The sequence below is a fragment of the Phalangium opilio genome, unplaced genomic scaffold (assembly GCF_054372755.1).
Source record: "Phalangium opilio isolate 3A_F unplaced genomic scaffold, DU_Popi_V2 ptg000022l_1, whole genome shotgun sequence".
In the NCBI taxonomy this organism is placed as follows: domain Eukaryota; kingdom Metazoa; phylum Arthropoda; class Arachnida; order Opiliones; family Phalangiidae; genus Phalangium; species Phalangium opilio.
The window spans coordinates 4681669-4701571 of NW_028324154.1; the positions used below are offsets into that span (position 1 = coordinate 4681669).

The following is a 19903-nucleotide window of genomic DNA, read 5'->3' on the forward strand; positions in this document are numbered from 1 at the left end:
GGGTGCGAGTGGTTCCGGGTTCAAATCCCGGTCGGACCCGAGTTTTGCAGAAGTAATTTGGTGACTATTTAAATGCAACTAACTACAGGGTAGGCCTATGAGTAGTGCATGTTTCAGTTTCATACATGGTCCGTTGATCTAGGGTATGATACTCGCTTAGGGTGCGAGTGGTCCCGGGTTCAAATGCCGGACGGACCCGAGTTTTTGCAGAGGTAATTTAGTGACTATTTAAATACAACTAACTACAGGGTAGAACTATGAGTAGAGCATGTTTTTGTTTCATACATGGTCCGTTGGTCTAGGGGTATGATACTCGCTTAGGGTAAGAGTGGTCCCGGGTTCAAATCCCGGACGGAACCGAGTTTTTGCAGAGGTAATTTAGTGACTATTTAAATACAACTAACTACAGGGTAGGCCTATGAGTTGAGCATGTTTTGTTGCATACATGGTCCGTTGGTCTAGGGGTATGATACTCGCTTTGGGTGCGAGTGGTCCCGGGTTCAAATCCCGGACGGACCCGAGTTTTGCAGATGTAAATTGGTGACTATTTAAATGCAACTAACTACAGGGTAGGCCTATGAGTAGAGCATGTTTTAGTTTCATACATGGTCCTTTGGTCTAGGGGTATGATACTTGCTTAGGGTGCGAGTGGTCCCGGGTTCGAATCCAGGACGGACGCGAGTTTTTGCAGAGGTAATTTAGTGACTATTTAAATGCAACTAACTACAGGGTAAGCCTATGAGTAGAGCATGTTTTAGTTTCATAGATGGTCCGTTAGTCAAGGGGTATGATACTCGCTTCGGGTGTGAGTGGTCCCGGGTTCAAATCCCGGACGGACCCGAGTTTTTGCAGAGGTAATTAAGTGACTATTTAAATGCAACTAACTACAGGGTAGGCCTATGAGATGAGCATGTTTTATTTCATACATGGTCCGTTGGTCTAGGGGTATGATACTCGCTTTGGGTGCGAGTGGTCCCGGGTTCAAATCCCGGACGGACCCGAGTTTTTGCAGAGGTAATTTAGTGACTATTCAAATGCAACTAGTTATATTGTAGGGCTACGAGTTGAGCATTTTTCAGTGTCATACTTCGTCCGTTGGTCTAGGGGTATGATACTCGCTTCGGGTTTGAGTGGTCCCGGGTTCAAATTCCGGACGGACCCTAGTTTTTGCAGAGGTAATTTAGTGACTATTTAAATGCAACTAACTACAGGGTAGGACTATGAGTTGAGCATGTTTTATTTCATACATGGTCCGTTGGTCTAGGGGTATGATACTCGCTTTGGGTGCGAGTGGTCCCGGGTTCAAATCCCGGACGGACCCGAGTTTTGCAGAAGTAAATTGGTGACTATTTAAATGCAACTAACTACAGGGTAGGCCTATGAGTAGAGCATGTTTTAGTTTCATACATGGTCCTTTGGTCTAGGGGTATGATACTTGCTTAGGGTGCGAGTGGTCCCGGGTTCGAATCCAGGACGGACCCGAGTTTTTGCAGAGGTAATTTAGTGACTATTTAAATGCAACTATCTACAGGGTAGGCCTAAGAGTTGAGCATGTTTTATTACATACGTGGTCCGTTGGTCTAGGGGTATGATACTCGCTTTGGGTGCGAGTGGTCCCGGGTTCAAATCCCGGACGGACCCGAGTTTTGCAGAAGTAATTTGGTGACTATTTAAATGCAACGAGTTAAATTGTAGGACTACGAGTTGAGCATTTTTCAGTGTCATACTTCGTCCGTTGGTCTAGGGGTATGATACTCGCTTAGGGTAAGAGTGGTCCCGGGTTCAAATCCCGGACGGAACCGAGTTTTTGCAGAGGTAATTTAGTGACTATTTAAATACAACTAACTACAGGGTAGGCCTATGAGTTGAGCATGTTTTGTTTCATACATGGTCCGTTGGTCTAGGGGTATGATACTCGCTTTGGGTGCGAGTGGTCCCGGGTTCAAATCCCGGACGGACCCGAGTTTTGCAGATGTAAATTGGTGACTATTTAAATGCAACTAACTACAGGGTAGGCCTATGAGTAGAGCATGTTTTAGTTTCATACATGGTCCTTTGGTCTAGGGGTATGATACTTGCTTAGGGTGCGAGTGGTCCCGGGTTCGAATCCAGGACGGACGCGAGTTTTTGCAGAGGTAATTTAGTGACTATTTAAATGCAACTAACTACAGGGTAAGCCTATGAGTAGAGCATGTTTTAGTTTCATAGATGGTCCGTTAGTCAAGGGGTATGAGACTCGCTATGGGTGCGAGTGATCCCGGGTTCAAATCCCGGTCGGACCCGAGTTTTGCAGAAGTAATTTGGTGACTATTTAAATGCAACGAGTTAAATTGTAGGACTACGAGTTGAGCATGTTTCAGTGTCATACTTCGTCCGTTGGTCTAGGGGTATGATACTCGCTTCGGGTTTGAGTGGTCCCGGGTTCAAATTCCGGACGGACCCTAGTTTTTGCAGAGGTAATTTAGACTATTTAAATGCAACTAAACAGGGTAGGACTATGAGTAGAGCATGTTTTAGCTTCATACATGGCCCGTTGGTTTAGGGGTATGATACTCGCTTAGGGTGCGAGTGGTCCCTGGTTCAAATCCCGGACGGACGCGAGTTTTTGCAGAGGTAATTTAGTGACTATTTAAATGAAACTAACTACAAGGTAAGCCTATGAGTAGAGCATGTTTTAGTTTCATAGATGGTCCGTTAGTCAAGGGGTATGAGACTCGCTTTGGGTGCGAGTGGTTCCGGGTTCAAATCCCGGTCGGACCCGAGTTTTGCAGAAGTAATTTGGTGACTATTTAAATGCAACTAACTACAGGGTAGGCCTATGAGTAGTGCATGTTTCAGTTTCATACATGGTCCGTTGATCTAGGGTATGATACTCGCTTAGGGTGCGAGTGGTCCCGGGTTCAAATGCCGGACGGACCCGAGTTTTTGCAGAGGTAATTTAGTGACTATTTAAATACAACTAACTACAGGGTAGAACTATGAGTAGAGCATGTTTTTGTTTCATACATGGTCCGTTGGTCTAGGGGTATGATACTCGCTTAGGGTAAGAGTGGTCCCGGGTTCAAATCCCGGACGGAACCGAGTTTTTGCAGAGGTAATTTAGTGACTATTTAAATACAACTAACTACAGGGTAGGCCTATGAGTTGAGCATGTTTTGTTGCATACATGGTCCGTTGGTCTAGGGGTATGATACTCGCTTTGGGTGCGAGTGGTCCCGGGTTCAAATCCCGGACGGACCCGAGTTTTGCAGATGTAAATTGGTGACTATTTAAATGCAACTAACTACAGGGTAGGCCTATGAGTAGAGCATGTTTTAGTTTCATACATGGTCCTTTGGTCTAGGGGTATGATACTTGCTTAGGGTGCGAGTGGTCCCGGGTTCGAATCCAGGACGGACGCGAGTTTTTGCAGAGGTAATTTAGTGACAATTTAAATGCAACTAACTACAGGGTAAGCCTATGAGTAGAGCATGTTTTAGTTTCATAGATGGTCCGTTAGTCAAGGGGTATGATACTCGCTTCGGGTGTGAGTGGTCCCGGGTTCAAATCCCGGACGGACCCGAGTTTTTGCAGAGGTAATTAAGTGACTATTTAAATGCAACTAACTACAGGGTAGGCCTATGAGATGAGCATGTTTTATTTCATACATGGTCCGTTGGTCTAGGGGTATGATACTCGCTTTGGGTGCGAGTGGTCCCGGGTTCAAATCCCGGACGGACCCGAGTTTTTGCAGAGGTAATTTAGTGACTATTCAAATGCAACTAGTTATATTGTAGGGCTACGAGTTGAGCATTTTTCAGTGTCATACTTCGTCCGTTGGTCTAGGGGTATGATACTCGCTTCGGGTTTGAGTGGTCCCGGGTTCAAATTCCGGACGGACCCTAGTTTTTGCAGAGGTAATTTAGTGACTATTTAAATGCAACTAACTACAGGGTAGGACTATGAGTTGAGCATGTTTTATTTCATACATGGTCCGTTGGTCTAGGGGTATGATACTCGCTTTGGGTGCGAGTGGTCCCGGGTTCAAATCCCGGACGGACCCGAGTTTTGCAGAAGTAAATTGGTGACTATTTAAATGCAACTAACTACAGGGTAGGCCTATGAGTAGAGCATGTTTTAGTTTCATACATGGTCCTTTGGTCTAGGGGTATGATACTTGCTTAGGGTGCGAGTGGTCCCGGGTTCGAATCCAGGACGGACCCGAGTTTTTGCAGAGGTAATTTAGTGACTATTTAAATGCAACTATCTACAGGGTAGGCCTAAGAGTTGAGCATGTTTTATTACATACGTGGTCCGTTGGTCTAGGGGTATGATACTCGCTTTGGGTGCGAGTGGTCCCGGGTTCAAATCCCGGACGGACCCGAGTTTTGCAGAAGTAATTTGGTGACTATTTAAATGCAACGAGTTAAATTGTAGGACTACGAGTTGAGCATTTTTCAGTGTCATACTTCGTCCGTTGGTCTAGGGGTATGATACTCGCTTAGGGTAAGAGTGGTCCCGGGTTCAAATCCCGGACGGAACCGAGTTTTTGCAGAGGTAATTTAGTGACTATTTAAATACAACTAACTACAGGGTAGGCCTATGAGTTGAGCATGTTTTGTTTCATACATGGTCCGTTGGTCTAGGGGTATGATACTCGCTTTGGGTGCGAGTGGTCCCGGGTTCAAATCCCGGACGGACCCGAGTTTTGCAGAAGTAATTTGGTGACTATTTAAATGCAACGAGTTAAATTGTAGGACTACGAGTTGAGCATGTTTCATTGTCATACTTCGTCCGTTGGTCAAGGGGTATGATACTCGCTTAGGGTGCGAGTGGTCCCGGGTTAAAATCCCGGACGGAAACGAGTTTTTGCTGAAGTAATTTAGTGACTATTTAAATGCAACTAACTACAGGGTAGGCCTATGAGTAGAGCATGTTTCAGTTTCATACATGGTCCGTTGGTCTAGGGGTATGATACTCGCTTAGGGTGCGAATGGTCCCAAGTTCAAATCCCGGACGGACCCGAGTTTTTGCAGAGGTAATTTAGTGACTATTTAAATGCAACTAACTACGGGGTAGGCCTATGAGTTGAGCATGTTTTATTTCATACATGGTCCGTTGGTCAAGGGGTATGATGCTCGCTTTGGGTGCGAGTGGTACCGGGTTCAAATCCCGGACGGACCCGAGTTTTGCAGAAGTAAATTGGTGACTATTTAAATGCAACTAACTACAGGGTAGGCCTATGAGTAGAGCATGTTTTAGTTTCATACATGGTCCTTTGGTCTAGGGCAGCGCTTCTCAAACTTTTTTACCTTGCGGACCGGTTTTTTTTTCAACTATGTATGATGGACCAGAGAGTCGCATGTCCGCGGACCGGTGCCGGTCCACGGACCATAGTTTGAGAAGCGCTGGTCTAGGGGTATGATACTTGCTTAGGGTGCGAGTGGTCCCGGGTTCAAATCCCGGACGGACCTGAGTTTTTGCAGAGGTAATTTAGTGACTATTTAAATGCAACTATCTACAGGGTAGGCCTATTAGTTGAGCATGTTTTATTACATACATGGTCCGTTGGTCTAGGGGTATGATACTCGCTTTGGGTGCGAGTGGTCCCGGGTTCAAATCCCGGACGGACCTGAGTTTTGCAGAAGTAATTTGGTGACTATTTAAATGCAACGAGTTAAATTGTAGGACTACGAGTTGAGCATGTTTCAGTGTCATACTTCGTCCGTTGGTCTAGGGGTATGATACTCGCTTCGGGTTTGAGTGGTCCCGGGTTTAAATCCCGGACGAACCCTAGTTTTTGCAGAGGTAATTTAGTGACTATTTAAATGCAACTAAATACAGGGTAGGACTATGAGTAGAGCATGTTTTAGTTTCATACATGGTCCGTTGGTCTAGGGGTATGATACTCGCTTAGGGTGCGAGTGGTCCCGGATTCAAATCCCGGACGGACCCGAGTTTTTGCAGAGGTAATTTAGTGACTATTTAAATACAACTAACTACAGGGTAGGACTATGAGTAGAGCATGTTTTAGTTTCATACATGGTCCGTTGGTCTAGGGGTATGATACTCGCTTAGGGTGCGAGTGGTCCCGGGTTCAAATCCCGGACGGACCCGAGTTTTTGCAGAGGTAATTTAGTGACTATTTAAATGCAACTAACTACAGGGTAAGCCTATGAGTAGAGCATGTTTTAGTTTCATACATGGTCCGTTAGTCAAGGGGTATGAGACTCGCTTTGGGTGCGAGTGGTCCCGGGTTCAAATCCCGGACGGACCCGAGTTTTGCAGAAGTAATTTGGTGACTATTTAAATGCAACGAGTTAAATTGTAGGACTACGAGTTGAGCATGTTTCAGTGTCATACTTCTTCCGTTGGTCTAGGGGTATGATACTCGCTTAGGGTGCGAGTGGTCCCGGGTTAAAATCCCGGACGGACCCGAGTTTTTGCAGAAGTAATTTAGTGACTATTTAAATGCAACTAACTACAGGGTAGGCCTATGAGTAGAGCATGTTTCAGTTTCATACATGGTCCGTTGGTCTAGGGGTATGATACTCGCTTAGGGTGCGAATGGTCCCAAGTTCAAATCCCGGACGGACCCGAGTTTTTGCAGAGGTAATTTAGTGACTATTTAAATGCAACTAACTACGGGGTAGGCCTATGAGTTGAGCATGTTTTATTTCATACATGGTCCGTTGGTCAAGGGGTATGATACTCGCTTTGGGTGCGAGTGGTCCCGGGTTCAAATCCCGGACGGACCCGAGTTTTGCAGAAGTAAATTGGTGACTATTTAAATGCAACTAACTACAGGGTAGGCCTATGAGTAGAGCATGTTTTAGTTTCATACATGGTCCTTTGGTCTAGGGGTATGATACTTGCTTAGGGTGCGAGTGGTCCCGGGTTCGAATCCAGGACGGACCCTATTTTTTGCAGAGGTAATTTAGTGACTATTTAAATGCAACTATCTACAGGGTAGGCCTATGAGTTGAGCATGTTTTATTACATACATGGTCCGTTGGTCTAGGGGTATGATACTCGCTTTGGGTGCGAGTGGTCCCGGGTTCAAATCCCGGACGGACCCGAGTTTTGCAGAAGTAATTTAGTGACTATTTAAATGCAACTATCTACAGGGTAGGCCTATTAGTTGAGCATGTTTTATTACATACATGGTCCGTTGGTCTAGGGGTATGATACTGGCTTTGGGTGCGAGTGGTCCCGGGTTCAAATCCCGGACGGACCCGAGTTTTGCAGAAGTAATTTGGTGACTATTTAAATGCAACGAGTTAAATTGTAGGACTACGAGTTGAGCATGTTTCAGTGTCATACTTCGTCCGTTGGTCTAGGGGTATGATACTCGCTTCGGGTTTGAGTGGTCCCGGGTTCAAATCCCGGACGGACCCTAGTTTTTGCAGAGGTAATTTAGTGACTATTTAAATGCAACTAAATACAGGGTAGGACTATGAGTAGAGCATGTTTTAGTTTCATACATGGTCCGTTGGTCTAGGGGTATGATACTCGCTTAGGGTGCGAGTGGTCCCGGATTCAAATCCCGGACGGACCCGAGTTTTTGCAGAGGTAATTTAGTGACTATTTAAATACAACTAACTACAGGGTAGGACTATGAGTAGAGCATGTTTTAGTTTCATACATGGTCCGTTGGTCTAGGGGTATGATACTCGCTTAGGGTGCGAGTGGTCCCGGGTTCAAATCCCGGACGGACCCGAGTTTTTGCAGAGGTAATTTAGTGACTATTTAAATGCAACTAACTACAGGGTAAGCCTATGAGTAGAGCATGTTTTAGTTTCATACATGGTCCGTTAGTCAAGGGGTATGAGACTCGCTTTGGGTGCGAGTGGTCCCGGGTTCAAATCCCGGACGGACCCGAGTTTTGCAGAAGTAATTTGGTGACTATTTAAATGCAACGAGTTAAATTGTAGGACTACGAGTTGAGCATGTTTCAGTGTCATACTTCTTCCGTTGGTCTAGGGGTATGATACTCGCTTAGGGTGCGAGTGGTCCCGGGTTAAAATCCCGGACGGACCCGAGTTTTTGCAGAAGTAATTTAGTGACTATTTAAATGCAACTAACTACAGGGTAGGCCTATGAGTAGAGCATGTTTCAGTTTCATACATGGTCCGTTGGTCTAGGGGTATGATACTCGCTTAGGGTGCGAATGGTCCCAAGTTCAAATCCCGGACGGACCCGAGTTTTTGCAGAGGTAATTTAGTGACTATTTAAATGCAACTAACTACGGGGTAGGCCTATGAGTTGAGCATGTTTTATTTCATACATGGTCCGTTGGTCAAGGGGTATGATACTCGCTTTGGGTGCGAGTGGTCCCGGGTTCAAATCCCGGACGGACCCGAGTTTTGCAGAAGTAAATTGGTGACTATTTAAATGCAACTAACTACAGGGTAGGCCTATGAGTAGAGCATGTTTTAGTTTCATACATGGTCCTTTGGTCTAGGGGTATGATACTTGCTTAGGGTGCGAGTGGTCCCGGGTTCGAATCCAGGACGGACCCTATTTTTTGCAGAGGTAATTTAGTGACTATTTAAATGCAACTATCTACAGGGTAGGCCTATGAGTTGAGCATGTTTTATTACATACATGGTCCGTTGGTCTAGGGGTATGATACTCGCTTTGGGTGCGAGTGGTCCCGGGTTCAAATCCCGGACGGACCCGAGTTTTGCAGAAGTAATTTAGTGACTATTTAAATGCAACTATCTACAGGGTAGGCCTATTAGTTGAGCATGTTTTATTACATACATGGTCCGTTGGTCTAGGGGTATGATACTGGCTTTGGGTGCGAGTGGTCCCGGGTTCAAATCCCGGACGGACCCGAGTTTTGCAGAAGTAATTTGGTGACTATTTAAATGCAACGAGTTAAATTGTAGGACTACGAGTTGAGCATGTTTCAGTGTCATACTTCGTCCGTTGGTCTAGGGGTATGATACTCGCTTCGGGTTTGAGTGGTCCCGGGTTTAAATCCCGGACGAACCCTAGTTTTTGCAGAGGTAATTTAGTGACTATTTAAATGCAACTAAATACAGGGTAGGACTATGAGTAGAGCATGTTTTAGTTTCATACATGGTCCGTTGGTCTAGGGGTATGATACTCGCTTAGGGTGCGAGTGGTCCCGGATTCAAATCCCGGACGGACCCGAGTTTTTGCAGAGGTAATTTAGTGACTATTTAAATACAACTAACTACAGGGTAGGACTATGAGTAGAGCATGTTTTAGTTTCATACATGGTCCGTTGGTCTAGGGGTATGATACTCGCTTAGGGTGCGAGTGGTCCCGGGTTCAAATCCCGGACGGACCCGAGTTTTTGCAGAGGTAATTTAGTGACTATTTAAATGCAACTAACTACAGGGTAAGCCTATGAGTAGAGCATGTTTTAGTTTCATACATGGTCCGTTAGTCAAGGGGTATGAGACTCGCTTTGGGTGCGAGTGGTCCCGGGTTCAAATCCCGGACGGACCCGAGTTTTGCAGAAGTAATTTGGTGACTATTTAAATGCAACGAGTTAAATTGTAGGACTACGAGTTGAGCATGTTTCAGTGTCATACTTCTTCCGTTGGTCTAGGGGTATGATACTCGCTTAGGGTGCGAGTGGTCCCGGGTTAAAATCCCGGACGGACCCGAGTTTTTGCAGAAGTAATTTAGTGACTATTTAAATGCAACTAACTACAGGGTAGGCCTATGAGTAGAGCATGTTTCAGTTTCATACATGGTCCGTTGGTCTAGGGGTATGATACTCGCTTAGGGTGCGAATGGTCCCAAGTTCAAATCCCGGACGGACCCGAGTTTTTGCAGAGGTAATTTAGTGACTATTTAAATGCAACTAACTACGGGGTAGGCCTATGAGTTGAGCATGTTTTATTTCATACATGGTCCGTTGGTCAAGGGGTATGATACTCGCTTTGGGTGCGAGTGGTCCCGGGTTCAAATCCCGGACGGACCCGAGTTTTGCAGAAGTAAATTGGTGACTATTTAAATGCAACTAACTACAGGGTAGGCCTATGAGTAGAGCATGTTTTAGTTTCATACATGGTCCTTTGGTCTAGGGGTATGATACTTGCTTAGGGTGCGAGTGGTCCCGGGTTCGAATCCAGGACGGACCCTATTTTTTGCAGAGGTAATTTAGTGACTATTTAAATGCAACTATCTACAGGGTAGGCCTATGAGTTGAGCATGTTTTATTACATACATGGTCCGTTGGTCTAGGGGTATGATACTCGCTTTGGGTGCGAGTGGTCCCGGGTTCAAATCCCGGACGGACCCGAGTTTTGCAGAAGTAATTTAGTGACTATTTAAATGCAACTATCTACAGGGTAGGCCTATTAGTTGAGCATGTTTTATTACATACATGGTCCGTTGGTCTAGGGGTATGATACTGGCTTTGGGTGCGAGTGGTCCCGGGTTCAAATCCCGGACGGACCCGAGTTTTGCAGAAGTAATTTGGTGACTATTTAAATGCAACGAGTTAAATTGTAGGACTACGAGTTGAGCATGTTTCAGTGTCATACTTCGTCCGTTGGTCTAGGGGTATGATACTCGCTTCGGGTTTGAGTGGTCCCGGGTTCAAATCCCGGACGGACCCTAGTTTTTGCAGAGGTAATTTAGTGACTATTTAAATGCAACTAAATACAGGGTAGGACTATGAGTAGAGCATGTTTTAGTTTCATACATGGTCCGTTGGTCTAGGGGTATGATACTCGCTTAGGGTGCGAGTGGTCCCGGATTCAAATCCCGGACGGACCCGAGTTTTTGCAGAGGTAATTTAGTGACTATTTAAATACAACTAACTACAGGGTAGGACTATGAGTAGAGCATGTTTTAGTTTCATACATGGTCCGTTGGTCTAGGGGTATGATACTCGCTTAGGGTGCGAGTGGTCCCGGGTTCAAATCCCGGACGGACCCGAGTTTTTGCAGAGGTAATTTAGTGACTATTTAAATGCAACTAACTACAGGGTAAGCCTATGAGTAGAGCATGTTTTAGTTTCATACATGGTCCGTTAGTCAAGGGGTATGAGACTCGCTTTGGGTGCGAGTGGTCCCGGGTTCAAATCCCGGACGGACCCGAGTTTTGCAGAAGTAATTTGGTGACTATTTAAATGCAACGAGTTAAATTGTAGGACTACGAGTTGAGCATGTTTCAGTGTCATACTTCTTCCGTTGGTCTAGGGGTATGATACTCGCTTAGGGTGCGAGTGGTCCCGGGTTAAAATCCCGGACGGACCCGAGTTTTTGCAGAAGTAATTTAGTGACTATTTAAATGCAACTAACTACAGGGTAGGCCTATGAGTAGAGCATGTTTCAGTTTCATACATGGTCCGTTGGTCTAGGGGTATGATACTCGCTTAGGGTGCGAATGGTCCCAAGTTCAAATCCCGGACGGACCCGAGTTTTTGCAGAGGTAATTTAGTGACTATTTAAATGCAACTAACTACGGGGTAGGCCTATGAGTTGAGCATGTTTTATTTCATACATGGTCCGTTGGTCAAGGGGTATGATACTCGCTTTGGGTGCGAGTGGTCCCGGGTTCAAATCCCGGACGGACCCGAGTTTTGCAGAAGTAAATTGGTGACTATTTAAATGCAACTAACTACAGGGTAGGCCTATGAGTAGAGCATGTTTTAGTTTCATACATGGTCCTTTGGTCTAGGGGTATGATACTTGCTTAGGGTGCGAGTGGTCCCGGGTTCGAATCCAGGACGGACCCTATTTTTTGCAGAGGTAATTTAGTGACTATTTAAATGCAACTATCTACAGGGTAGGCCTATGAGTTGAGCATGTTTTATTACATACATGGTCCGTTGGTCTAGGGGTATGATACTCGCTTTGGGTGCGAGTGGTCCCGGGTTCAAATCCCGGACGGACCCGAGTTTTGCAGAAGTAATTTAGTGACTATTTAAATGCAACTATCTACAGGGTAGGCCTATTAGTTGAGCATGTTTTATTACATACATGGTCCGTTGGTCTAGGGGTATGATACTCGCTTTGGGTGCGAGTGGTCCCGGGTTCAAATCCCGGACGGACCCGAGTTTTGCAGAAGTAATTTGGTGACTATTTAAATGCAACGAGTTAAATTGTAGGACTACGAGTTGAGCATGTTTCAGTGTCATACTTCGTCCGTTGGTCTAGGGGTATGATACTCGCTTCGGGTTTGAGTGGTCCCGGGTTCAAATCCCGGACGGACCCTAGTTTTTGCAGAGGTAATTTAGTGACTATTTAAATGCAACTATCTACAGGGTAGGCCTATGAGTTGAGCATGTTTTATTACATACATGGTCCGTTTGTCAAGGGGTATGATACTCGCTTTGGGTGCGAGTGGTCACGGGTTTAAATCCCGGACGGTCCCTAGTTTTTGCAGAGGTAATTTAGTGACTATTTAAATGCAACTAACTACAGGGTAGGACTATGAGTAGAGCATGTTTTAGTTTCATACATGGTCCGTTGGTCTAGGGGTATGATACTCGCTTAGGGTGCGAGTGGTCCCTGGTTCAAATCCCGGACGGACCCGAGTTTTTGCAGAGGTAATTTAGTGACTATTTAAATGCAACTATCTACAGGGTAGGCCTATGAGTAGAGCATGTTTTATTACATACATGGTCCGTTGGTCTAGGGGTATGATACTCGCTTTGGGTGCGAGTGGTCCAGGGTTCAAATCCCGGACGGACCCGAGTTTTGCAGAAGTAATTTTGTGACTATTTAAATGCAACGAGTTGAATTGTAGGACTACGAGTTGAGCATGTTTCAGAGTCATACTTCGTCCGTTGGTCTAGGGGTATGATACTCGCTTAGGATGCGAGTGGTCCCGGGTTCAAATCCCGGACGGACGCGAGTTTTGCAGAAATAATTTGGTGACTATTTAAATGCAACGAGTTAAATTGTAGGACTACGAGTTGAGCATGTTTCAGTGTCATACTTCGTCCGTTGTTCTAGGGGTATGATACTCGCTTAGGGTGCGAGTGGCCCCGGGTTAAAATCCCGGACGGACCCGAGTTTTTGCAGAAGTAATTTAGTGACTATTTAAATGCAACTAACTACAGGGTAGGCCTATGAGTAGAGCATGTTTCAGTTTCATACATGGTCCGTTGGTCTAGGGGTATGATACTCGTTTAGGGTGCGAATGGTCCCGGGTTCAAATCCCGGACGGACCCGAGTTTTTGCAGAGGTAATTTAGTGACTATTTAAATGCAACTATCTACAGGGTAGGCCTATTAGTTGAGCATGTTTTATTACATACATGGTCCGTTGGTCTAGGGGTATGATACTCGCTTTGGGTGCGAGTGGTCCCGGGTTCAAATCCCGGACGGACCCGAGTTTTGCAGAAGTAATTTGGTGACTATTTAAATGCAACGAGTTAAATTGTAGGACTACGAGTTGAGCATGTTTCAGTGTCATACTTCGTCCGTTGGTCTAGGGGTATGATACTCGCTTCGGGTTTGAGTGGTCCCGGGTTTAAATCCCGGACGAACCCTAGTTTTTGCAGAGGTAATTTAGTGACTATTTAAATGCAACTAAATACAGGGTAGGACTATGAGTAGAGCATGTTTTAGTTTCATACATGGTCCGTTGGTCTAGGGGTATGATACTCGCTTAGGGTGCGAGTGGTCCCGGATTCAAATCCCGGACGGACCCGAGTTTTTGCAGAGGTAATTTAGTGACTATTTAAATACAACTAACTACAGGGTAGGACTATGAGTAGAGCATGTTTTAGTTTCATACATGGTCCGTTGGTCTAGGGGTATGATACTCGCTTAGGGTGCGAGTGGTCCCGGGTTCAAATCCCGGACGGACCCGAGTTTTTGCAGAGGTAATTTAGTGACTATTTAAATGCAACTAACTACAGGGTAAGCCTATGAGTAGAGCATGTTTTAGTTTCATACATGGTCCGTTAGTCAAGGGGTATGAGACTCGCTTTGGGTGCGAGTGGTCCCGGGTTCAAATCCCGGACGGACCCGAGTTTTGCAGAAGTAATTTGGTGACTATTTAAATGCAACGAGTTAAATTGTAGGACTACGAGTTGAGCATGTTTCAGTGTCATACTTCTTCCGTTGGTCTAGGGGTATGATACTCGCTTAGGGTGCGAGTGGTCCCGGGTTAAAATCCCGGACGGACCCGAGTTTTTGCAGAAGTAATTTAGTGACTATTTAAATGCAACTAACTACAGGGTAGGCCTATGAGTAGAGCATGTTTCAGTTTCATACATGGTCCGTTGGTCTAGGGGTATGATACTCGCTTAGGGTGCGAATGGTCCCAAGTTCAAATCCCGGACGGACCCGAGTTTTTGCAGAGGTAATTTAGTGACTATTTAAATGCAACTAACTACGGGGTAGGCCTATGAGTTGAGCATGTTTTATTTCATACATGGTCCGTTGGTCAAGGGGTATGATACTCGCTTTGGGTGCGAGTGGTCCCGGGTTCAAATCCCGGACGGACCCGAGTTTTGCAGAAGTAAATTGGTGACTATTTAAATGCAACTAACTACAGGGTAGGCCTATGAGTAGAGCATGTTTTAGTTTCATACATGGTCCTTTGGTCTAGGGGTATGATACTTGCTTAGGGTGCGAGTGGTCCCGGGTTCGAATCCAGGACGGACCCTATTTTTTGCAGAGGTAATTTAGTGACTATTTAAATGCAACTATCTACAGGGTAGGCCTATGAGTTGAGCATGTTTTATTACATACATGGTCCGTTGGTCTAGGGGTATGATACTCGCTTTGGGTGCGAGTGGTCCCGGGTTCAAATCCCGGACGGACCCGAGTTTTGCAGAAGTAATTTTGTGACTATTTAAATGCAACGAGTTGAATTGTAGGACTACGAGTTGAGCATGTTTCAGAGTCATACTTCGTCCGTTGGTCTAGGGGTATGATACTCGCTTAGGATGCGAGTGGTCCCGGGTTCAAATCCCGGACGGACGCGAGTTTTGCAGAAGTAATTTGGTGACTATTTAAATGCAACGAGTTAAATTGTAGGACTACGAGTTGAGCATGTTTCAGTGTCATACTTCGTCCGTTGTTCTAGGGGTATGATACTCGCTTAGGGTGCGAATGGTCCCGGGTTAAAATCCCGGACGGACCCGAGTTTTTGCAGAAGTAATTTAGTGACTATTTAAATGCAACTAACTACAGGGTAGGCCTATGAGTAGAGCATGTTTTATTTCATACACGGTCCGTTGGTCTAGGGGTATGATACTCGCTTTGGGTGCGAGTGGTCCCGGGTTCAAATCCCGGACGGACCCGAGATTTGCAGAAGTAATTTAGTGACTATTTAAATGCAACTATCTACAGGGTAGGCCTATTAGTTGAGCATGTTTTATTACATACATGGTCCGTTGGTCTAGGGGTATGATACTCGCTTTGGGTGCGAGTGGTCCCGGGTTCAAATCCCGGACGGACCCGAGTTTTGCAGAAGTAATTTGGTGACTATTTAAATGCAACGAGTTAAATTGTAGGACTACGAGTTGAGCATGTTTCAGTGTCATACTTCGTCCGTTGGTCTAGGGGTATGATACTCGCTTCGGGTTTGAGTGGTCCCGGGTTCAAATCCCGGACGGACCCTAGTTTTTGCAGAGGTAATTTAGTGACTATTTAAATGCAACTATCTACAGGGTAGGCCTATGAGTTGAGCATGTTTTATTACATACATGGTCCGTTTGTCAAGGGGTATGATACTCGCTTTGGGTGCGAGTGGTCACGGGTTTAAATCCCGGACGGTCCCTAGTTTTTGCAGAGGTAATTTAGTGACTATTTAAATGCAACTAACTACAGGGTAGGACTATGAGTAGAGCATGTTTTAGTTTCATACATGGTCCGTTGGTCTAGGGGTATGATACTCGCTTAGGGTGCGAGTGGTCCCTGGTTCAAATCCCGGACGGACCCGAGTTTTTGCAGAGGTAATTTAGTGACTATTTAAATGCAACTAACTACAGGGTAGGACTATGAGTAGAGCATGTTTTAGCTTCATACATGGCCCGTTGGTTTAGGGGTATGATACTCGCTTAGGGTGCGAGTGGTCCCTGGTTCAAATCCCGGACGGACGCGAGTTTTTGCAGAGGTAATTTAGTGACTATTTAAATGAAACTAACTACAGGGTAGGCCTATGAGTAGTGCATGTTTCAGTTTCATACATGGTCCGTTGATCTAGGGTATGATACTCGCTTAGGGTGCGAGTGGTCCCGGGTTCAAATCCCGGACGGACCCGAGTTTTTGCAGAGGTAATTTAGTGACTATTTAAATACAACTAACTACAGGGTAGGACTATGAGTAGAGCATGTTTTTGTTTCATACATGGTCCGTTGGTCTAGGGGTATGATACTCGCTTAGGGTAAGAGTGGTCCCGGGTTCAAATCCCGGACGGAACCGAGTTTTTGCAGAGGTAATTTAGTGACTATTTAAATACAACTAACTACAGGGTAGGCCTATGAGTTGAGCATGTTTTGTTTCATACATGGTCCTTTGGTCTAGGGGTATGATACTTGCTTAGGGTGCGAGTGGTCCCGGGTTCGAATCAAGGACGGACGCGAGTTTTTGCAGAGGTAATTTAGTGACTATTTAAATGCAACTAACTACAGGGTAAGCCTATGAGTAGAGCATGTTTTAGTTTCATAGAAGGTCCGTTAGTCAAGGGGTATGAGACTCGCGTTGGGTGCGAGTGGTCCCGGGTTCAAATCCCGGTCGGACCCGAGTTTTGCAGAAGTAATTTGGTGACTATTTAAATGCAACGAGTTAAATTGTAGGACTACGAGTTGAGCATGTTTCAGTGTCATACTTCGTCCGTTGGTCAAGGGGTATGATACTCGCTTAGGGTGCGAGTGGTCCCGGGTTAAAATCCCGGACGGACCCGAGTTTTTGCAGAAGTAATTTAGTGACTATTTAAATGCAACTAACTACAGGGTAGGCCTATGAGTAGTGCATGTTTCAGTTTCATACATGGTCAGTTGGTCTAGGGGTATGATACTCGCTTAGGGTGCGAATGGTCCCAAGTTCAAATCCCGGACGGACCCGAGTTTTTGCAGAGGTAATTTAGTGACTATTTAAATGCAACTAACTACGGGTTAGGCTTATGAGTTGAGCATGTTTTATTTCATACATGGTCCGTTGGTCTAGGGGTATGATACTCGCTTTGGGTGCGAGTGGTCCCGGGTTCAAATCCCGGACGGACCCGAGTTTTGCAGAAGTAAATTGGTGACTATTTAAATGCAACTAACTACAGGGTAGGCCTATGAGTAGAGCATGTTTTAGTTTCATACATGGTCCTTTGGTCTAGGGGTATGATACTTGCTTAGGGTGCGAGTGGTCCCGGGTTCGAATCCAGGACGGACCCGAGTTTTTGCAGAGGTAATTTAGTGACTATTTAAATGCAGCTATCTACAGGGTAGGCCTAAGAGTTGAGCATGTTTTATTACATACATGGTCCGTTGGTCTAGGGGTATGATACTCGCTTTGGGTGCGAGTGGTCCCGGGTTCAAATCCCGGACGGACCCGAGTTTTGCAGAAGTAATTTGGTGACTATTTAAATGCAACGAGTTAAATTGTAGGACTACGAGTTGAGCATGTTTCAGTGTCATACTTCGTCCGTTGGTCAAGGGGTATGATACTCGCTTAGGGTGCGAGTGGTCCCGGGTTAAAATCCCGGACGGACCCGAGTTTTTGCAGAAGTAATTTAGTGACTATTTAAATGCAACTAACTACAGGGTAGGCCTATGAGTAGAGCATGTTTTATTTCATACACGGTCCGTTGGTCTAGGGGTATGATACTCGCTTTGGGTGCGAGTGGTCCCGGGTTCAAATCCCGGACGGACCCGAGTTTTGCAGAAGTAATTTGGTGACTATTTAAATGCAACGAGTTAAATTGTAGGACTACGAGTTGAGCATGTTTCAGTGTCATACTTCGTCCGTTGGTCTAGGGGTATGATACTCGCTTCGGGTTTGAGTGGTCCCGGGTTCAAATCCCGGACGGACCCTAGTTTTTGCAGAGGTAATTTAGTGACTATTTAAATGCAACTATCTACAGGGTAGGCCTATGAGTTGAGCATGTTTTATTACATACATGGTCCGTTTGTCAAGGGGTATGATACTCGCTTTGGGTGCGAGTGGTCACGGGTTTAAATCCCGGACGGTCCCTAGTTTTTGCAGAGGTAATTTAGTGACTATTTAAATGCAACTAACTACAGGGTAGGACTATGAGTAGAGCATGTTTTAGTTTCATACATGGTCCGTTGGTCTAGGGGTATGATACTCGCTTAGGGTGCGAGTGGTCCCTGGTTCAAATCCCGGACGGACCCGAGTTTTTGCAGAGGTAATTTAGTGACTATTTAAATGCAACTAACTACAGGGTAGGACTATGAGTAGAGCATGTTTTAGCTTCATACATGGCCCGTTGGTTTAGGGGTATGATACTCGCTTAGGGTGCGAGTGGTCCCTGGTTCAAATCCCGGACGGACGCGAGTTTTTGCAGAGGTAATTTAGTGACTATTTAAATGAAACTAACTACAGGGTAGGCCTATGAGTAGTGCATGTTTTGTTTCATACATGGTCCGTTGGACTAGGGGTATGATACTCGCTTTGGGTGCGAGTGGTCCCGGGTTCAAATCCCGGACGGACCCGAGTTTTGCAGATGTAAATTGGTGACTATTTAAATGCAACTAACTACAGGGTAGGCCTATGAGTAGAGCATGTTTTAGTTTCATACATGGTCCTTTGGTCTAGGGGTATGATACTTGCTTAGGGTGCGAGTGGTCCCGGGTTCGAATCAAGGACGGACGCGAGTTTTTGCAGAGGTAATTTAGTGACTATTTAAATGCAACTAACTACAGGGTAAGCCTATGAGTAGAGCATGTTTTAGTTTCATAGATGGTCCGTTAGTCAAGGGGTATGAGACTCGCGTTGGGTGCGAGTGGTCCCGGGTTCAAATCCCGGTCGGACCCGAGTTTTGCAGAAGTAATTTGGTGACTATTTAAATGCAACGAGTTAAATTGTAGGACTACGAGTTGAGCATGTTTCAGTGTCATACTTCGTCCGTTGGTCAAGGGGTATGATACTCGCTTAGGGTGCGAGTGGTCCCGGGTTAAAATCCCGGACGGACCCGAGTTTTTGCAGAAGTAATTTAGTGACTATTTAAATGCAACTAACTACAGGGTAGGCCTATGAGTAGTGCATGTTTCAGTTTCATACATGGTCAGTTGGTCTAGGGGTATGATACTCGCTTAGGGTGCGAATGGTCCCAAGTTCAAATCCCGGACGGACCCGAGTTTTTGCAGAGGTAATTTAGTGACTATTTAAATGCAACTAACTACGGGTTAGGCTTATGAGTTGAGCATGTTTTATTTCATACATGGTCCGTTGGTCTAGGGGTATGATACTCGCTTTGGGTGCGAGTGGTCCCGGGTTCAAATCCCGGACGGACCCGAGTTTTGCAGAAGTAAATTGGTGACTATTTAAATGCAACTAACTACAGGGTAGGCCTATGAGTAGAGCATGTTTTAGTTTCATACATGGTCCTTGGTCTAGGGGTATGATACTTGCTTAGGGTGCGAGTGGTCCCGGGTTCGAATCCAGGACGGACCCGAGTTTTTGCAGAGGTAATTTAGTGACTATTTAAATGCAGCTATCTACAGGGTAGGCCTAAGAGTTGAGCATGTTTTATTACATACATGGTCCGTTGGTCTAGGGGTATGATACTCGCTTTGGGTGCGAGTGGTCCCGGGTTCAAATCCCGGACGGACCCGAGTTTTGCAGAAGTAATTTGGTGACTATTTAAATGCAACGAGTTAAATTGTAGGACTACGAGTTGAGCATGTTTCAGTGTCATACTTCGTCCGTTGGTCAAGGGGTATGATACTCGCTTAGGGTGCGAGTGGTCCCGGGTTAAAATCCCGGACGGAACCGAGTTTTTGCAGAAGTAATTTAGTG

General features: G+C 45.5%; 53 non-coding genes across 53 annotated transcripts; all 53 read left to right on the forward strand.

The window, feature by feature from the left end:
- Positions 1 to 447: 447 nt before the first annotated feature.
- TRNAP-UGG (transfer RNA proline (anticodon UGG)) lies at positions 448 to 519 on the forward strand. Its single transcript has one exon. It is a non-coding gene; the product is annotated as a tRNA-Pro (tRNA).
- Positions 520 to 768: 249 nt separating this feature from the next.
- Positions 769 to 840, forward strand: TRNAP-CGG (transfer RNA proline (anticodon CGG)). The gene has a single exon. It is a non-coding gene; the product is annotated as a tRNA-Pro (tRNA).
- Positions 841 to 928: 88 nt separating this feature from the next.
- TRNAP-UGG (transfer RNA proline (anticodon UGG)) lies at positions 929 to 1000 on the forward strand. Its single transcript has one exon. It is a non-coding gene; the product is annotated as a tRNA-Pro (tRNA).
- Positions 1001 to 1249: 249 nt separating this feature from the next.
- On the forward strand, positions 1250 to 1321 carry TRNAP-UGG (transfer RNA proline (anticodon UGG)). The gene has a single exon. It is a non-coding gene; the product is annotated as a tRNA-Pro (tRNA).
- A 248-nt stretch (positions 1322 to 1569) lies between these two features.
- TRNAP-UGG (transfer RNA proline (anticodon UGG)) lies at positions 1570 to 1641 on the forward strand. The gene has a single exon. It is a non-coding gene; the product is annotated as a tRNA-Pro (tRNA).
- A 248-nt stretch (positions 1642 to 1889) lies between these two features.
- Positions 1890 to 1961, forward strand: TRNAP-UGG (transfer RNA proline (anticodon UGG)). The gene has a single exon. It is a non-coding gene; the product is annotated as a tRNA-Pro (tRNA).
- A 1207-nt stretch (positions 1962 to 3168) lies between these two features.
- Positions 3169 to 3240, forward strand: TRNAP-UGG (transfer RNA proline (anticodon UGG)). The gene has a single exon. It is a non-coding gene; the product is annotated as a tRNA-Pro (tRNA).
- A 249-nt stretch (positions 3241 to 3489) lies between these two features.
- TRNAP-CGG (transfer RNA proline (anticodon CGG)) lies at positions 3490 to 3561 on the forward strand. Its single transcript has one exon. It is a non-coding gene; the product is annotated as a tRNA-Pro (tRNA).
- Positions 3562 to 3649: 88 nt separating this feature from the next.
- Positions 3650 to 3721, forward strand: TRNAP-UGG (transfer RNA proline (anticodon UGG)). The gene has a single exon. It is a non-coding gene; the product is annotated as a tRNA-Pro (tRNA).
- Positions 3722 to 3970: 249 nt separating this feature from the next.
- On the forward strand, positions 3971 to 4042 carry TRNAP-UGG (transfer RNA proline (anticodon UGG)). The gene has a single exon. It is a non-coding gene; the product is annotated as a tRNA-Pro (tRNA).
- Positions 4043 to 4290: 248 nt separating this feature from the next.
- TRNAP-UGG (transfer RNA proline (anticodon UGG)) lies at positions 4291 to 4362 on the forward strand. The gene has a single exon. It is a non-coding gene; the product is annotated as a tRNA-Pro (tRNA).
- A 248-nt stretch (positions 4363 to 4610) lies between these two features.
- TRNAP-UGG (transfer RNA proline (anticodon UGG)) lies at positions 4611 to 4682 on the forward strand. Its single transcript has one exon. It is a non-coding gene; the product is annotated as a tRNA-Pro (tRNA).
- Positions 4683 to 5541: 859 nt separating this feature from the next.
- Positions 5542 to 5613, forward strand: TRNAP-UGG (transfer RNA proline (anticodon UGG)). The gene has a single exon. It is a non-coding gene; the product is annotated as a tRNA-Pro (tRNA).
- A 249-nt stretch (positions 5614 to 5862) lies between these two features.
- Positions 5863 to 5934, forward strand: TRNAP-AGG (transfer RNA proline (anticodon AGG)). Its single transcript has one exon. It is a non-coding gene; the product is annotated as a tRNA-Pro (tRNA).
- Positions 5935 to 6023: 89 nt separating this feature from the next.
- TRNAP-AGG (transfer RNA proline (anticodon AGG)) lies at positions 6024 to 6095 on the forward strand. The gene has a single exon. It is a non-coding gene; the product is annotated as a tRNA-Pro (tRNA).
- Positions 6096 to 6665: 570 nt separating this feature from the next.
- TRNAP-UGG (transfer RNA proline (anticodon UGG)) lies at positions 6666 to 6737 on the forward strand. The gene has a single exon. It is a non-coding gene; the product is annotated as a tRNA-Pro (tRNA).
- Positions 6738 to 6985: 248 nt separating this feature from the next.
- TRNAP-UGG (transfer RNA proline (anticodon UGG)) lies at positions 6986 to 7057 on the forward strand. Its single transcript has one exon. It is a non-coding gene; the product is annotated as a tRNA-Pro (tRNA).
- Positions 7058 to 7144: 87 nt separating this feature from the next.
- Positions 7145 to 7216, forward strand: TRNAP-UGG (transfer RNA proline (anticodon UGG)). The gene has a single exon. It is a non-coding gene; the product is annotated as a tRNA-Pro (tRNA).
- Positions 7217 to 7465: 249 nt separating this feature from the next.
- On the forward strand, positions 7466 to 7537 carry TRNAP-AGG (transfer RNA proline (anticodon AGG)). The gene has a single exon. It is a non-coding gene; the product is annotated as a tRNA-Pro (tRNA).
- Positions 7538 to 7626: 89 nt separating this feature from the next.
- TRNAP-AGG (transfer RNA proline (anticodon AGG)) lies at positions 7627 to 7698 on the forward strand. Its single transcript has one exon. It is a non-coding gene; the product is annotated as a tRNA-Pro (tRNA).
- A 570-nt stretch (positions 7699 to 8268) lies between these two features.
- On the forward strand, positions 8269 to 8340 carry TRNAP-UGG (transfer RNA proline (anticodon UGG)). The gene has a single exon. It is a non-coding gene; the product is annotated as a tRNA-Pro (tRNA).
- Positions 8341 to 8588: 248 nt separating this feature from the next.
- Positions 8589 to 8660, forward strand: TRNAP-UGG (transfer RNA proline (anticodon UGG)). The gene has a single exon. It is a non-coding gene; the product is annotated as a tRNA-Pro (tRNA).
- Positions 8661 to 8747: 87 nt separating this feature from the next.
- Positions 8748 to 8819, forward strand: TRNAP-UGG (transfer RNA proline (anticodon UGG)). The gene has a single exon. It is a non-coding gene; the product is annotated as a tRNA-Pro (tRNA).
- Positions 8820 to 9068: 249 nt separating this feature from the next.
- Positions 9069 to 9140, forward strand: TRNAP-AGG (transfer RNA proline (anticodon AGG)). The gene has a single exon. It is a non-coding gene; the product is annotated as a tRNA-Pro (tRNA).
- An 89-nt stretch (positions 9141 to 9229) lies between these two features.
- TRNAP-AGG (transfer RNA proline (anticodon AGG)) lies at positions 9230 to 9301 on the forward strand. The gene has a single exon. It is a non-coding gene; the product is annotated as a tRNA-Pro (tRNA).
- A 570-nt stretch (positions 9302 to 9871) lies between these two features.
- TRNAP-UGG (transfer RNA proline (anticodon UGG)) lies at positions 9872 to 9943 on the forward strand. The gene has a single exon. It is a non-coding gene; the product is annotated as a tRNA-Pro (tRNA).
- A 248-nt stretch (positions 9944 to 10191) lies between these two features.
- TRNAP-UGG (transfer RNA proline (anticodon UGG)) lies at positions 10192 to 10263 on the forward strand. Its single transcript has one exon. It is a non-coding gene; the product is annotated as a tRNA-Pro (tRNA).
- Positions 10264 to 10350: 87 nt separating this feature from the next.
- On the forward strand, positions 10351 to 10422 carry TRNAP-UGG (transfer RNA proline (anticodon UGG)). Its single transcript has one exon. It is a non-coding gene; the product is annotated as a tRNA-Pro (tRNA).
- A 249-nt stretch (positions 10423 to 10671) lies between these two features.
- TRNAP-AGG (transfer RNA proline (anticodon AGG)) lies at positions 10672 to 10743 on the forward strand. The gene has a single exon. It is a non-coding gene; the product is annotated as a tRNA-Pro (tRNA).
- Positions 10744 to 10832: 89 nt separating this feature from the next.
- TRNAP-AGG (transfer RNA proline (anticodon AGG)) lies at positions 10833 to 10904 on the forward strand. The gene has a single exon. It is a non-coding gene; the product is annotated as a tRNA-Pro (tRNA).
- Positions 10905 to 11474: 570 nt separating this feature from the next.
- On the forward strand, positions 11475 to 11546 carry TRNAP-UGG (transfer RNA proline (anticodon UGG)). The gene has a single exon. It is a non-coding gene; the product is annotated as a tRNA-Pro (tRNA).
- Positions 11547 to 11794: 248 nt separating this feature from the next.
- Positions 11795 to 11866, forward strand: TRNAP-UGG (transfer RNA proline (anticodon UGG)). The gene has a single exon. It is a non-coding gene; the product is annotated as a tRNA-Pro (tRNA).
- An 87-nt stretch (positions 11867 to 11953) lies between these two features.
- TRNAP-UGG (transfer RNA proline (anticodon UGG)) lies at positions 11954 to 12025 on the forward strand. Its single transcript has one exon. It is a non-coding gene; the product is annotated as a tRNA-Pro (tRNA).
- A 409-nt stretch (positions 12026 to 12434) lies between these two features.
- TRNAP-AGG (transfer RNA proline (anticodon AGG)) lies at positions 12435 to 12506 on the forward strand. Its single transcript has one exon. It is a non-coding gene; the product is annotated as a tRNA-Pro (tRNA).
- An 88-nt stretch (positions 12507 to 12594) lies between these two features.
- Positions 12595 to 12666, forward strand: TRNAP-UGG (transfer RNA proline (anticodon UGG)). The gene has a single exon. It is a non-coding gene; the product is annotated as a tRNA-Pro (tRNA).
- Positions 12667 to 12754: 88 nt separating this feature from the next.
- TRNAP-AGG (transfer RNA proline (anticodon AGG)) lies at positions 12755 to 12826 on the forward strand. Its single transcript has one exon. It is a non-coding gene; the product is annotated as a tRNA-Pro (tRNA).
- A 249-nt stretch (positions 12827 to 13075) lies between these two features.
- TRNAP-AGG (transfer RNA proline (anticodon AGG)) lies at positions 13076 to 13147 on the forward strand. The gene has a single exon. It is a non-coding gene; the product is annotated as a tRNA-Pro (tRNA).
- An 88-nt stretch (positions 13148 to 13235) lies between these two features.
- On the forward strand, positions 13236 to 13307 carry TRNAP-UGG (transfer RNA proline (anticodon UGG)). Its single transcript has one exon. It is a non-coding gene; the product is annotated as a tRNA-Pro (tRNA).
- Positions 13308 to 13556: 249 nt separating this feature from the next.
- TRNAP-AGG (transfer RNA proline (anticodon AGG)) lies at positions 13557 to 13628 on the forward strand. The gene has a single exon. It is a non-coding gene; the product is annotated as a tRNA-Pro (tRNA).
- An 89-nt stretch (positions 13629 to 13717) lies between these two features.
- On the forward strand, positions 13718 to 13789 carry TRNAP-AGG (transfer RNA proline (anticodon AGG)). Its single transcript has one exon. It is a non-coding gene; the product is annotated as a tRNA-Pro (tRNA).
- A 570-nt stretch (positions 13790 to 14359) lies between these two features.
- TRNAP-UGG (transfer RNA proline (anticodon UGG)) lies at positions 14360 to 14431 on the forward strand. Its single transcript has one exon. It is a non-coding gene; the product is annotated as a tRNA-Pro (tRNA).
- A 248-nt stretch (positions 14432 to 14679) lies between these two features.
- TRNAP-UGG (transfer RNA proline (anticodon UGG)) lies at positions 14680 to 14751 on the forward strand. The gene has a single exon. It is a non-coding gene; the product is annotated as a tRNA-Pro (tRNA).
- Positions 14752 to 14839: 88 nt separating this feature from the next.
- TRNAP-AGG (transfer RNA proline (anticodon AGG)) lies at positions 14840 to 14911 on the forward strand. The gene has a single exon. It is a non-coding gene; the product is annotated as a tRNA-Pro (tRNA).
- A 248-nt stretch (positions 14912 to 15159) lies between these two features.
- Positions 15160 to 15231, forward strand: TRNAP-UGG (transfer RNA proline (anticodon UGG)). Its single transcript has one exon. It is a non-coding gene; the product is annotated as a tRNA-Pro (tRNA).
- Positions 15232 to 15318: 87 nt separating this feature from the next.
- Positions 15319 to 15390, forward strand: TRNAP-UGG (transfer RNA proline (anticodon UGG)). Its single transcript has one exon. It is a non-coding gene; the product is annotated as a tRNA-Pro (tRNA).
- Positions 15391 to 15799: 409 nt separating this feature from the next.
- TRNAP-AGG (transfer RNA proline (anticodon AGG)) lies at positions 15800 to 15871 on the forward strand. Its single transcript has one exon. It is a non-coding gene; the product is annotated as a tRNA-Pro (tRNA).
- A 250-nt stretch (positions 15872 to 16121) lies between these two features.
- Positions 16122 to 16192, forward strand: TRNAP-AGG (transfer RNA proline (anticodon AGG)). The gene has a single exon. It is a non-coding gene; the product is annotated as a tRNA-Pro (tRNA).
- An 891-nt stretch (positions 16193 to 17083) lies between these two features.
- Positions 17084 to 17155, forward strand: TRNAP-UGG (transfer RNA proline (anticodon UGG)). Its single transcript has one exon. It is a non-coding gene; the product is annotated as a tRNA-Pro (tRNA).
- Positions 17156 to 17403: 248 nt separating this feature from the next.
- TRNAP-UGG (transfer RNA proline (anticodon UGG)) lies at positions 17404 to 17475 on the forward strand. The gene has a single exon. It is a non-coding gene; the product is annotated as a tRNA-Pro (tRNA).
- Positions 17476 to 17723: 248 nt separating this feature from the next.
- On the forward strand, positions 17724 to 17795 carry TRNAP-UGG (transfer RNA proline (anticodon UGG)). The gene has a single exon. It is a non-coding gene; the product is annotated as a tRNA-Pro (tRNA).
- Positions 17796 to 18204: 409 nt separating this feature from the next.
- On the forward strand, positions 18205 to 18276 carry TRNAP-AGG (transfer RNA proline (anticodon AGG)). Its single transcript has one exon. It is a non-coding gene; the product is annotated as a tRNA-Pro (tRNA).
- A 1051-nt stretch (positions 18277 to 19327) lies between these two features.
- Positions 19328 to 19399, forward strand: TRNAP-UGG (transfer RNA proline (anticodon UGG)). Its single transcript has one exon. It is a non-coding gene; the product is annotated as a tRNA-Pro (tRNA).
- A 247-nt stretch (positions 19400 to 19646) lies between these two features.
- On the forward strand, positions 19647 to 19718 carry TRNAP-UGG (transfer RNA proline (anticodon UGG)). Its single transcript has one exon. It is a non-coding gene; the product is annotated as a tRNA-Pro (tRNA).
- Positions 19719 to 19903: the final 185 nt, after the last annotated feature.